Source organism: Hemitrygon akajei, chromosome 9 (assembly GCF_048418815.1).
Source record: "Hemitrygon akajei chromosome 9, sHemAka1.3, whole genome shotgun sequence".
Lineage (NCBI taxonomy): Eukaryota > Metazoa > Chordata > Chondrichthyes > Myliobatiformes > Dasyatidae > Hemitrygon > Hemitrygon akajei.
In genome coordinates this window covers 165,748,356-165,762,242 of record NC_133132.1, presented here as the reverse complement: position 1 = coordinate 165,762,242, position 13,887 = coordinate 165,748,356, and the positions used below count along the sequence as shown (strand labels likewise).

The window sequence follows — 13,887 nt, the reverse complement described above, 5'->3', positions numbered from 1 at the left end:
TTGATTTTGTCTCCGCAGATCTCTGCTCATAACCTGTAGCTTCACTGTGGGAGTAATTCTTTGCCAGCTGAAATACTCATGAGATTTACGAGGATGTTATCATGACTAGAGGGCCTGAGTCACAGGGAGAGATTGGCCAAGCTTCTTTCTTATATGCAGGAGAATGAGAGGTGACTGTACAGAAACTAAGTTACGAAAGGCATAGATAAGGTAGGTGGCAATAGTCTTTTTCCCAAATAAGGAGTCCAAAGGGGCAGAGGTTTAGGATTTGTGGCTAAATTTGCGGACGATACAAAGATAGGTGGAGGAGCGGGTAGTGTTGAGGAAACAGAGAGCCTGCAGAGAGACTTAAATAGTTTAGGGGAATGGGCAAAGAAGTGGCAAATGAACTACAATGTTGGAAAGTGTATGGTCATGCACTTTGATGGAAGAAATAAATGGGCAGACTATTATTTAGATGGGGAGAGAATTCAAAATGCAAAGATACAAAGGCACTTGGGAATCCTTGTGCACGATGCCCTAAAGGTTAACCTCCAGGTTGAGTCAGTTGTGAAGAAGGCCAATGCAATGTTGGTATTCACTTCTAGAGATACAGAATATAAAAGCAGGGATGTGATGTTGAGGCTCTATAAGGCACTCGTGAGACCACACGGAGTATTGTGTGCAGTTTTGGGCTCCTTATTTTAGAAAGGATATACTGACATTGGAGAGGGTTCAGAGAAGATTAACAAGAATGATTCCAGGAATTAAAGGGTTACCGTATGAGGAACATCTGGCAGCTCTTGGGCTGTATTCCCTGGAGTTCAGGAGAATGAGGGGGGATCTCATAGAAACATTCCGAATGTTATAAGGCCTGAACAGATTAGATATGGCAAAGTTACTTCTCATGGCAGGGGATTCTAGGACAAGAGGACACGACTTCAGGATTGAAGGACCAATCAGGAGCAATAGTGGAAATGTGTGCATAGACTTGGAGAAGGTAGTGGAGTTACTTAATGAATACTGTACTTCAGTATTCACTACGGGAAAGGACCTTGGCAATTGTGGGGATAACTTACAGTGGACTGAAATGCTTGAGCGTATAAACATCAAGAAAGAGGATGTGTTTGAACATTTGAAAGATATTAAGTTAGATAAATCACCAGAACTGGATGAGATATACTCCAGGCTACTGTGGGAAGCGAGGGAGGAGTTTGCTGAGCCTCTGGTAATGGTCTTTGCATCATCAATAGGGATGGGATAAGTACCAGAGGATTGGAAGGTTGCAAATGTTGTTCCTTTGTTCAAGAAAAGGAGTAGAGATAATCCAGGAAATAAAGAGCAAGGATGTGATGCTGAGGCTTTATAAGGCACCTTGAGTATTATGAACTGTTTTGGGCCCCTCATCTTAGAAAAGATGTGCTGGCATTGGAGAGTGTCTAGAAGAAGAGATAATCCAGGAAATAAAGAGCAAGGATGTGATGCTGAGGCTTTATAAGGCACCTTGAGTATTATGAACTGTTTTGGGCCCCTCATCTTAGAAAAGATGTGCTGGCATTAGAGAGTGTCTAGAAGAGGTTCATAAGGATGATTCCAGGAATGAAAGGGTTATCATGTGAGGAACGTTTGATGGCTCTGGGTCTGTACTCACTGGAATTCAGAAGGATGAGGGGGGATCTCATTGAAACCTTCCAAATGTTGAAAGGCCTAGACAGAGTAGATGTGGAAAGGATGTTTCCCTGGTGGGAAAGTCTAGGATAAGAGGGCACAGCTTCAGGATGGAGGGGCACCCTTTCAAAACAGAGATGTGGAGAAATTTCTTTAGCCAAAGGGTGGTGAATTTGTGGAATTTATTGCCACATGTAGCTGTGGTCGTTGGGTGTATTTAAGGCAGAGATTGATTGGCTCTTGATTGGACATGGCATCAAAGGTTATGGGGAGAAGGCCGGGAACTGGGGCTGAGGAGGAATAAAAAAAACGATGAGCCATGTTTGAATGGTGGGGCAGACTCGATGGGCCAAATGGCTAATTCTGCTCCTATGTCTTATGGTCTTATGGAAATTATAGACCAGCGAGTCTTACTTCAGTTGTTGGAGAAGATCCTGAGAGGCAGGATTTACAAGCATTTGGAGAGACATAATCTGATTAGGGATAGTCAGCATGGTTTTGTCAAAGGCAGGGTGTGTCTTATGAGCCTGATTGAACTCTTTGAGGATGTAACAAAACACACTGATGAAGATAGAGCAGTGAATGTAGTGTATATGGATTTCAGTAAGGTATTTGAAAAGGTTCCCCACGTAAGACTCATTCAGAAACTAAGGCATAGGATCCAAGGAGACCTTGCTTTGTGGATCCAGAATTGGCTTGCCCACAGAAAGCGAAGGGTGGTTATAGATGGTTTGTATTCTGCATGGAGGATGGTGACCAGTGGTGTGCCTCAGGGATCTGATTTGGAATCCCTCCTCTTTGTGATTTTTATAAATGACCTAGATGAGGAAGTAGAAGGGTGGTTAGTAAGTTTGCTGATGACACAAAAGTTAGGGGTGTTGTGGATAGTCTGGAGGGCTGTGAGACATTACAGTGGGACATTGATAGGATGTAGAACTAGAATAAGAAGTGGCAGGTGCAATTCAACACAGATAAGTGTGAAGTGGTTCATTTCAGTAGGTGAATTTTGATGATGGAAAATAATATTAATAGTAAGACTCTTGGCAGTGTAGAGGATCATCGAGATCTTGAGGATCTGTGTCCATAGGACACTCAAAGCTGCTGTTCAGGTTGTCAGTGTTGTTAAGAAGGTGTATAGTGTGTTGGCCTTCATCAACTATGGGATTAATGAGGTAATGTTAAAGCTATATAAGACCTGAGTTAGTCCCCACTTTGAATACATGGAAACCATTGGAAGGGTGCAGAGGAGATTTACAAGGATGTTTTCTGGATTGGGGAGCATGCCTTATGAAAACAGGTTGTGTGAACTTGGCCTTTTCTCCTTGGAGCGACTGAGGATGAGAGGTGACCTGATACAGGTGTATAAGTTTTGTAGCCTGGTGAAAAGTACACACTCAGGACAACAATACTTTTTTTGGGTTTTAATTCCTTTGTCTGTTTTAGATGTTTTAGTGCCGGAAGAGGGCCTTAAAACAAAACGAACGACTTTACAATCAGTTCCTGCTATTACAATCTCCGTTTAACCTTCGATCCACACACTTGTGTATTGACGGATTGTGTATGCAGTATAAAAAAACATAAAGAAAACCGCACAAAACTAATACAGTACTAATACGGTGGTGGCAATTCCGAAGGAACACAATACAAACACCATTAGAATCCCCCCAACCCTGGACCTTATACACAGCAGTGAAAATGAAAGCGAACACACCTCATCTAAGACGTCTACTCCCGTACGCGCTGAACTTCCAAACAAAGACTGAACTTTCACGTTACACTGTTACATTCACAGTCGGTCATGAGACAATAAAGTTAGACAAAAGGTACACTTTGGCACAACTTTTACACGATATTGTCTGGTAGTTAAATTACAGGAAGACTGACATACTTGGCCGGTGAGGAACTTTGCACAAGCCACACTATCCGCTCATGAAAATCTAAAGCATCCAAATGTAAAACATGTCAGATTACCGATATTCTCAATTCACCAACAAGCATAAATGAATTCACATGGATATTGTCAATTAATACTCACTTTTTTTCAGCATGCCCCATATTTCTGGGATGAACTTAATCCCAAAGCCCCACCAGCTTCCTCTGCAGAAAACAAAATCAAAAACAAAAAGAAACTATCCTGTGCGTGCGTAATGACGTCACCATCTCCACTTAAAGGCGCAGACAACTATTCTAGCATTACCCGAATGAATGTCTGAGTACACTTTTTAACGATAATGAATAGCATTCAATGGTCACCTGGTTGCATAAGATATGAGGGGCATTGATCAGATAGTCAGAGGCTTTTTCCCAGGACTGAAATGGCTAACACGAGGTGGCACAGTTAGGTTTTAGGCTTGTAGGTAGGGGATGTCAGGGGAAGTTTTTACCCAGAGGGTGGTGGATGCATTAGATGCACGGCCAGCGACGGTGGTGGAGGCAGATACAACTGGGTCTTTTAAGAGACTCTTAGATAGGTACATGGAGCTTAGAAAAATAGAGAGCTATGCAGTAGGGTAATTCTAGGCAGTTTCTAGAGTAGGTTACATGGTCAGCACAACATTGTGGGCTGAAGGGCCTGTAATATGATGTAATTTCATCATGTTAACTGTGATATGTTGCTGAAACAGTCTTGCTGTCATTTATAAGTACCACATTGGCCAAACAGGAAGAAAACTATCATGAGGACAAAGAAGGACACCATTTCAACTGGATGACAGCCAGAGTCTTGATCAAGCAAGAACAAGAACTGAACGAGAATTTCTCAAAGTGTGGTTCTCTGCAGAGGGATCTATCAACAACCACATTGAGAAAAGAGAAGCAGCCATGTCAGCAATCAATGAGTAGCAAGTAACATCGGGATCTGGGCAGTGAAGCACATATTTCCAATGGACCTTGAATCTAGCCCGTTAAAATCTTTTACTGCTAAACTGTTCACGGTGTTTGAACCAGCCAACCGGATCATGACGTTCAAACAATTTCCATTCGGACCCTGGAGGAGTATATGAACTGGCATTCTGAGGAGGCAATCCTTCATCTGTGCACAGACGATAGCTTCTCAGTGGGAGCAAAACATCTGCAAACATTGTGCCAAGCTTGGTAATCAACTAAACTTGCACAATATAAATAAATTATGAGGAGAGTTTGAGCGAGTTAGGGCTTTTCTCTTTGGAGCAAAGGAGAATGAGAGGCGAATGTATAGAGGTATACCAGATGATGAGTGTGGAAAGCCCAAGATTTTTCCTCACGGTTGAAATGGCTAATAAAAGTTGGCATAATTTTAATGTCAAAACATGAGAAATTCTAAAGATGCTGGAAATCCGGAGCAACACACACAAGATGATGGAGGAACTCACCAGCCTAAGTGAACTTGTCTATTCCCTAAAGCATGGTGCTATCAAATTAAGTGTTTCAAGCAGCAGGCCATTTCCTGGATGCATCACTGTATCTTTTCAATGTGGATTGGAAAGTGTAGTTGTCAGTCATTGAATCTAAATTTTTAAAGTTCAAATTATGTTTATTATCAAAGTATGTATAAATTATACAACCTTGAGATTAGTCTCCTTACAGGCAGCCACATAACAAAAAACCTGAAAGAAACCAATTAAAAAAAAAACAACATCCAATGTGCAGAGAGAGAGAGCAAAACAACAAATCCTGCAAACAATGAAAGGAAACAACAGCATCCAAAACGAAATTGAGTCCATAGACCTGAAGCCTGGAGCAGAGGGAGTAGGTGCACAACCTTAGCCTCTGTTCATCACAGTGGGGCAAACCATTGAAAGCTCACAGACTCGAAGCCCAGTGCAGCCGGAGCAGGACGCAGCTTCAGTTCCGAGGAGAGCGGAGCTAACATTGCAAAGCAGCGAGCAAAAAGGGCCCGACCCTTGCCTCCGTCTCAACACCCTGCCTTTTCAGTCCATCTGGCTTGGTGATTAACTTGTCCAAAGATCGGGTCATCCCCTGCACTAGGACCCGGGCCCTGCTGCATCAATACGCCCTGCCGCTATGTTCTGGTCCGTACCTCGCCTTTCCAAATTGACCATAAGACACAGGAGCAGAATTAGGCCATTCAGCCCATCAAGTCTGCTCCACCAGTCCACTATGGCTGATCCCAGATCCCATTCAACTCATACGCACGCCTGCCTTCTCGCTGTATCTTTTGATGCCCTGACCAATCAGGAAATAATCATATTCCACCTTAAATATACCCACAGTCTTGGCCTCCACCACAGTCTGTGGCAGAGTATTCCACAGATTTACTACTCTCAGGCTAAAATAAATTCCTCCTCACCTCTGTTTTAAAAGGTTACCTTCAATTTTGAGGCTGTGCCTTACAGTTCTGGATACCCCCACCACAGGAAACATCCTGTGATGTTTTAAGAGACCCCTGGATAGGTACATGGAGCTTATAAAAATAGAGGGCTATGGGTAACCCTAGTAATTTCTAAGGTAGGGACATGTTCGACACAACTTTGTGGGCCGTAAGGCCTGTATTGTGCTGTGGGTTTTCTATGTTTCCATGTTTCTATCCTCTCCACATCCACCCTATCTAGTCCTTTCAACATTCGGTAGGTTTCAATGAGATCCCCCTGCATTTTCTAAATTCCACTGCGTACAGACCCAAAGCTGCCAAACGCTCCTCATATGTTAACCCCTTCATTCCCAGAATCATCCTCGTGTTCCTCCTCTGGACTCTGTCCAGTGATAATACACCCTTTCTGAGATATGGGGCCAAAAACTGTTGACAACACTCCAAGTGTGGCCTGACCTATAAAGGCTCAGCACTATCTCCTTGCTTTTATATTCTATTCCTCCTGAAATAAATGACAACATTACATTTGTCCTCTTTACCACAGACTCAACCTGGAAGTCTTGCACAAGGCCTCCTAAGTTCCTCAGTATCTCTGATATTTGAACCTTCTCCCCATTTAGATAATAGTCTGCACTATTGTTCCTTTTACCAAACTGCATTATGATATGATGCACCATCAATAACTCACTCTGAGACGTAAGAAGAGAGTTATCGGCTTTTATTGACTGGAAGAATGAACAACCCAACATCCTGGAGAATGAGGGCCGGCCTCAGGCCTCATTCGCCTTTATACAGGGGTTTGTGGGAGGAGCCACAGGAGCAGTCAGCAGGGGTCTGTTGGGAGCAAACCACTCTGGTATATGTAGTTCACCACATGATACATTTCCCAACACTGTATTACACTGACCCGGCGCTTAGATTGGTTCAACCTTACTAAATGGTCTGAACATTACTGCAGATGATGGCATTCAGGACACAGACATCAGGAAACAGAAAATCTATTTGTTGCTTTCTCTAATTTAGCCTCTGCATCACCATTCGGTACAGAGTTGCCACTGCACAGGATCGGAAAATGCCACGAGGGTTATAAACTCAGCCAGCTCCATCATGGGCACCAGGTTCCCTGCCATCGAGAGCATTCTCAACAGGCAATGACTCCAGAAAGTGGCACTTGTCACTTAGGATCCTCACCATCCAGGACGTGCTCTCTTCACAACAGCGAAGAGTTACAGGAGCCTGAGAAACACACTCAACAATTCAGAAACAGCCTTTTCTTCTTCACCATCAGATTTCTGAATGCATCATGAACCTATGAACAGTCCCTTACTTTTTGCTCTCATTTTGCATTTTTTGAAAGATATTGATTATTGTAACTTATCATAATTCTTTATGTCTTGCATTGTACTGCTGCTGCAGGACAATAAATTTCACAACATATGTCAGTGATAATAAATATGATTCTGATCGCCTTAACTTATAGAGCTTGGTGTATGAAGTCTTAAAGAGCATCTGTCTATGTGATGGAGAAAAACATATTAAAAACAGTTGTGGCCAACAGACGTTTTCTGTTTAGCTTCACTGATAGCTGGGAATGGTTCCAATAACTCACTGTCCTTCATTCATACCATGCTGCCAAACCATAATGATTGAATTTTGACTTTATCTTTTAAAAGTTTCCCTGCTGACTGCAGCATAATCCTTTTGTCAGGCAAATATTGCTCTTGGCATTTGTCCCTATTTGATGAGCTGGAAACACATGTCTCATTCATAGTCTGATTCCTAATTGGTTTACTGCTGTTACATAGACCGAGATACAGCATAAAGGTTTCGGTTCTGCTCCCCAGACGTGATTCTTTGATCATCATGTCGCACAATGATTCTACAGAATTCGAGTGAAGATTAGGAAATCCAAGATACAGCTCTGTCACAGAATGAAATGGAAAAATAATGTGAGCCGATTTCACGTATTATCCGTGGGGTTTACAGCTGAAAGCAGGACATAACTCTCCAAACCCGATCTGCCAGTTCATTTGTAATTGCAAGAAAGCTGTAATCAAAATGTCACTCGGTTTAATTAAGAGGTTGTGTGTACAGTGGATTCCAGTTAACAGGAATGTACACAGCAAGGCCAGTACATTTTGTCCCAATTAAGCAGATGTTGCAATTAGCAGGTTTCATGGAAATAGTTAAAAGGGTATTAAGAAGATAAAGTGAGTAATAAATTATGTATTTAAATAAAATACAGAACAAGTTAGAACATTACCAATGGTACCGCAGTACTAGAAATTTATTTACTAGTTCCTAATAGTTATCGACAGAGTGTCCGCTGCCACGTTCTGTTGATTGACTGTAAATGAACAAAATCAATGCAGATCAGGGATTGCCTTCATATAATACTATTGATAATTGCATCCTCCAAATCTTTACTTTCATTGTAACATTCAATATGATTGTCAATACCTTCAAATACTTTGTAGTTCCTAACTTACTGAAATAGTGAAATTGTTTCAATTTCACTCCCAGGCTTTTCTGGCATCTCCAAGCCTGAATGCTAAATCCACAGTGAGCAAAACGGTTCTGAATTATCTTACCGCTAATTTCTCCTCAACTATCATTGATCATTGCTTTTTGTTTAAAAGCTCAGTATTCTGGATGAGGTAATAAATTAGATTAGACATTGGCTTTGTGGAAGAAGCCAGAGAGTGATTGTAGATGGTTGCCTCTCTGACTGGAGGCCTGGGCCTACTGTTGTCCCACAGGGTTCAGTGCTGGGTCTTTTGTTGTTTGTCATCTATATCAATGATGTGGATGATAATGTGGTTAACTGGATCAGCAAATTTACAGATGACACCAGGACTGAGTTGTAGTGGACTGTGAGGAAGTCTATCAAGGCTTGCAGAGAGATTTGCATCAGCTGGAAAAATGGACTGAAAAATGGCAGATGGAATTCAATAAGACAAGAGTGAGGTTTCCAGTTTGGTAGGACCAACCAGTGTAGGTCTTACACAGTGAACGATAAACTACTGAGGAGTGTGGTAGAACAAGTGGGTCTAAGAATGAGGGTCCATATTTTGTTGAAAGTGGTGTCATGGTAGATAGGGCATAAAGAAAGCTTTGGGCACTTTGGCCTTAATAAATCAATGTATTGAGCACAGAAGAAGGGATGTTATGTTGAAGTTGTATAAGACATTGGTGAGGCCTAATTTGGAGTATTGTGTGCAGTTTTGGTCACCTACCTAGAGGAAAGATGTAAACAAGGTTGAAAGAGTCCAGAGAAAATTTACAATGATGTTGCCAGGTCTGGAGGACCTGAGTTATCAGGAAGGATTGAAAAGGTTAGGACTATGTTCTTTAGAATATGGAAGATTGAGAGAAGATCTGATAGAGGTATACAAAATTATGAGGGCTATGGGTATGAAGTTGGGTGAGAGTATACAACCAGAGGTCATAGGTTAAGGATGGAAGGAGAGAATTTTAAAGGGAACAAGAGGGGAAACTTCTTCATTCAGAAGGTCGTGAGAGTGTGCAGTTAACTGCCAGCAGAAGTGGCTCATGGGAGCTTGATTTCAACATTTAAGAGACGTTTGGATAGGTACATGGATGGTAGAGATATAGAGGGCAATGGTCTTGATACAAGTCATTGGGATTAGGCAGGTTAAATGATTTTGGCATGGACTAGATGGGCCAAAAGGCTTGTTTCTGTGCTGTATTTCTCTATGACTCTATGACTTTAATAAAAACACATGCAACTGATACTATTTAAAAGCTGATCGTTCTAAGTACACTGAAGCTTCACAAGTGCACGTGACAACTGCTAGTTGGAACCTATATGGCAATACTCTGCTGCTCCAATTAAGTGCATAGAGTCCCAAATAAACGAGGTGAATCCTGGCAATTTTCTTGATTCGTTTTTGAACTTTAAGATTGTCCAAAATTAGCGGTTGCCCCAGTTAACTGTTAGCTGAAATAACTGGAATCCACTCTCAGAAATTCAGATACTGGAGGAGCAAAGGAACTTGCGATTCCTCCTGTAGGGTTCCCCAAAGGTTAGCTTGCAGCTTGAGTTGGTGGTGAGGAAGCAAATGCAACATTAGTCATTTTGAGAGAACTAGAATACAAAAGCAAGGATGTCATGCTGAGTCTTTATAAGGCATTTCTCAAACTGCACTTGGAATATTGTGAGCAGTTTTGGGCCCCTTATCAAAGAAAGAAAGTGCAGGGACTGAAGAGAGTCCCGAGGAGATTCATGAGAATGATCCCTGGAATGAAAGGTTTATATATGAGGAGTATTTGATGGCTCTGTGTCTGTACTCAATAGAGTATAGAAGAATGAGGGGGGATTTCATTGATACCTGTTGAATATTGAAAGGGCTAGATAGAGTGGATGTGGAGAGTATGTTTCATATAGTGGGAGAGTCTAGGACCAGAGAGCACAGTCTCAGAATAGAAGAACCTCAAGCCAGAACACAGATGAGGAGGAATTTCTTTAACCAGATGGTGGTAAATCTGTGAAATTTATTGTCACAGACGGTTGTGGAGGCCAAGTGATTGGGTATATTTAAAGCGGAGGTTGAAGGGATGTAAATGTAGGGATGTAAAAGCTTAGATAGGTTCTTGATCAGTCAGGGCATCAAAGGTTATTAGGAGAAGGCAGAAGAATGGGACTGAGAGGGATAATAACTCAGTCATGATGAGTGACAGAGACAACTCCATGAGTCGGATTTCTGAATTCTGCTCCTTTGTCTTACAGTTTTATAGTCTTAGAACAGTAATTTGTGACAGCAGCCAACCATGAAGCTTCAAACTAGTATCACAGGCACAAACTGTACATACCCTCTGCCTTTGTACAGCTCATTTTTGATTTTTAGATGGAATGTTTCATGAGCCAGCAATTTGAAGGTGAGGAGAGGTGATCAGCTGTAGGCTAATCTCGGCAGGGGAGAGAAACTAGGAACCAAACCAAGAACAATCCGCTGAAGGTGACTGAATACCCCACGGGGGGTATTGGGGTGAGCATATGGGGGTAGCAGTTGACAACATGGCTGAAGGCCAGAATACCTGTTGTGCTGGTTGCAAAATTACACAAAGTTGTTAAAAGATTTTCAGTTTGCTGATGCCTGTTTCTTGAATATCTGACCCACAACAATGTGTGTTAGAAGGAAGTACAAGAGATGAATTTTCTTTAGGACTACATAAATCTTACAGGATGTTGATTTTATTATAATAGTGAGTAGATTTGATTCTGCAACTCATATTATATGTGTTTCCGGTTTCTGGTTACTTTTTTAAATTGCTATTTTGTGCGATTTTAATCGGGGCAGACTGACACTGTGGCCTGCAGTCAACGAACGACACAGCGCTAAATTGAACAGAACTGAACTGAACTAAACTGAACACTCCTAGACTGTCTCGGGGACTCTGTGATTCAATGTTTAATATAGTGTGTGCTTTTTTCTCGTTCTTTGGCGTAAGCGTGATTTGTTCTTTTTTTTGTGGGTTGGGTGTTTGATGTTTTCTTTGAACAGGTTCCATTCGAACGGGTTACGTGTCTGTCTGCAAGAAGACGAATCTCACGGTTACATACTGCACACATCCTTTGATCATAAATGTAATTAGAGTCTTTTGAAATAAATATTGGCAATGCCTAGAATGTCAGTTACAAACAAATACCACGCACACCATGGCAACTTAAAAAAAGATAACAGATACTCTGTTATCTGCTCAACCAATACTTCCACACAAGTCTTGCACTCCTAGGAATGATCACACTTCCTCATATTTTGGGTGGAAATTTACTTACACTGCACATACACTGATGACTCATTCAGTAGCACCCACGCCATTGAGTTACAATATCAGGATGTTTAGTCATTAATCCCGCTGTTCCTAATGTTGGCGATCTATTGTCCTGATGAAAGCTCTCAGCCTGAAACGTCAACTGTTTATTTTTCTCCTGACCTGCTGAATTACTGTTCTATTCAATAACCTTAGGTATATGTATATATATATATCTATCTAGGTTGTCTAAGACTTTTACGCAGTATTGTAGTAACTTTATGTATAGCACTGTACCGTTGCCGTAAAAAAAACCCAGATTTCATGACATATGTGAGTCATGATAAACCTGATTCTGATATGGGTCTCTATTGTGGACTGAGAGTGGGAAGAGGGCAGAGAGAGGGGAATCATGGTTGGAAAAAGGGGAAGGGGGAAGCGGGAAGAATCAGAAAGACATGCTGTAATGATCAATAAACAAATTGTTTGGATTCAAATTACCTTGCCTGTTGTTTCAGGACTGGGTGTGCCTGCATCCACACCACTCCCGTCCCTGATGTTCCTTCTCTACCACCTGCCCCACACCACCCTCCCCCCCCCAAACTACCCGGTGCTCCACCTTCGCCGTTCCGAACATTCTTTGCTTCTGCCCGATTTATAACTTCACTGTCCAGTTCACGTTGACAAATACAGTACTGTTCCTAAGAGTTTTGTACAGTACTGAACACTGGCATTTTGTGCGTGTTGCTCAAGGTTTCCGGCATCTGCAGAATCTCTTGTGTTTCAATACTGGGAGTACAGGCACTTTCAGAGGCTGTCGTTCAGCTGAGACATTAAACAGAGACTCTTTCAGGTCAACATAAAAGATCCCACAGTTTTTTTAAAGTAGGTAGCTCAGTCCAGATTTAGCGCATAAACAATATAACAAAACATAATTAACACATCCCTGACTCATGAATTATTTGCTATATTACCTACTTTACAAGAATGGTGACCTTTCAACGAAAGACATTAATTGTCTGTAAAATGCTGTCAGATATCCTGAGATCAGGGATAATAATGTATAAACACAAGCCTTTATTAGCATAAATGAGGTTCAGCTTTGGAAGGAATGAGGATGTGAAGATGAATTTGAAGATTAGCTTTACTTGTCACACATACTTCAAAACATACAGTGGAATACCTCATTGTCATCAACAACTAACACAGTCCAAGGAAGTGCTGGGGGCAGCCTGCAAGCGTTTTTATGTTTCTTGTGTAAAGATGGCATGCTCACAACTTACTAACACTAGCTGATATATCTTTGGAATGAGGGAGGAAACCTACACACAGTCAGAGGGAGAACATACAGACTTGTTACAGACAGCGGCAGTAATTGAAGCCCTGGGTTGGTGGTCATTGGTGCTGTAAGATGTTGTGCTAACTGTGATGCAAAAACCCTTTTGCTGTTAGCACCCAACAATTAGTTCTCTGGATTTCCTGAATATTAAATGTGAACAAGTCTATATTGAACCAAAGAGATTAAATTTCCTGTGCCCATGTGGCTGGAATATCTAAAGTAATTTCTTATTGGATGTGGCAAGGAAGCAAGGAGATTAAATTCCTGGTGCCTATGTGCCTGGAATATCAAGCGTTGAGGTAAGTTGCAGAGAGTTGTAAACTTAATCAGCTCCTTCGTGAGTACTAGCTTCCATAGTATCCAGGACATCTTCAAGGTGACATTCCCCCATGAAGGCGGCGTCCATCATTAAGTACCCCCATCAACCAGGTCATTCCTTATTCTCATTGCTACCATCAGGAAGGAGGTACAGAAACCTACAGCCACACACTGAACAACTCAGTAACAGCTTCTTCCTCTCGGCCAGCAGATTTCAGATTGGACATTGAACACATGAACACTACCTCGCTGCATTCTATTTTTTTAAATTTCTGCACTACTTATTTAATTCAACTATTTACTATATGTACACTTAATGTAATTCAGTTTTTTTCTCAATTAAGACGTATTGCATTGCACAACCGCTGCAAACTCAACAAATTTCACGACATATGCCGGCGATGTTAAACCTGATTCTGATTCATATTGGAAATGGCATGGCAGTGGGGTGGGGAGTTGAGTTGGCAGTTGGGTGGTGGGGTTTCGTTTACCCTGCTGT

General features: G+C 41.7%; 1 protein-coding gene and 1 long non-coding RNA gene across 2 annotated transcripts in view; both read left to right on the top strand.

The window, feature by feature from the left end:
• The window catches only part of frk (fyn-related Src family tyrosine kinase), a 130,211-nt gene that overhangs the window by 26,599 nt on the left and 89,725 nt on the right, over positions 1-13,887 (top strand). The gene's annotated exons all lie outside the window — the stretch shown is intronic.
• Positions 45-7,515, top strand: LOC140733725 (uncharacterized). The gene is made up of 2 exons (XR_012100341.1): positions 45-210; positions 6,980-7,515. It is a non-coding gene; the product is annotated as an uncharacterized lncRNA (long non-coding RNA).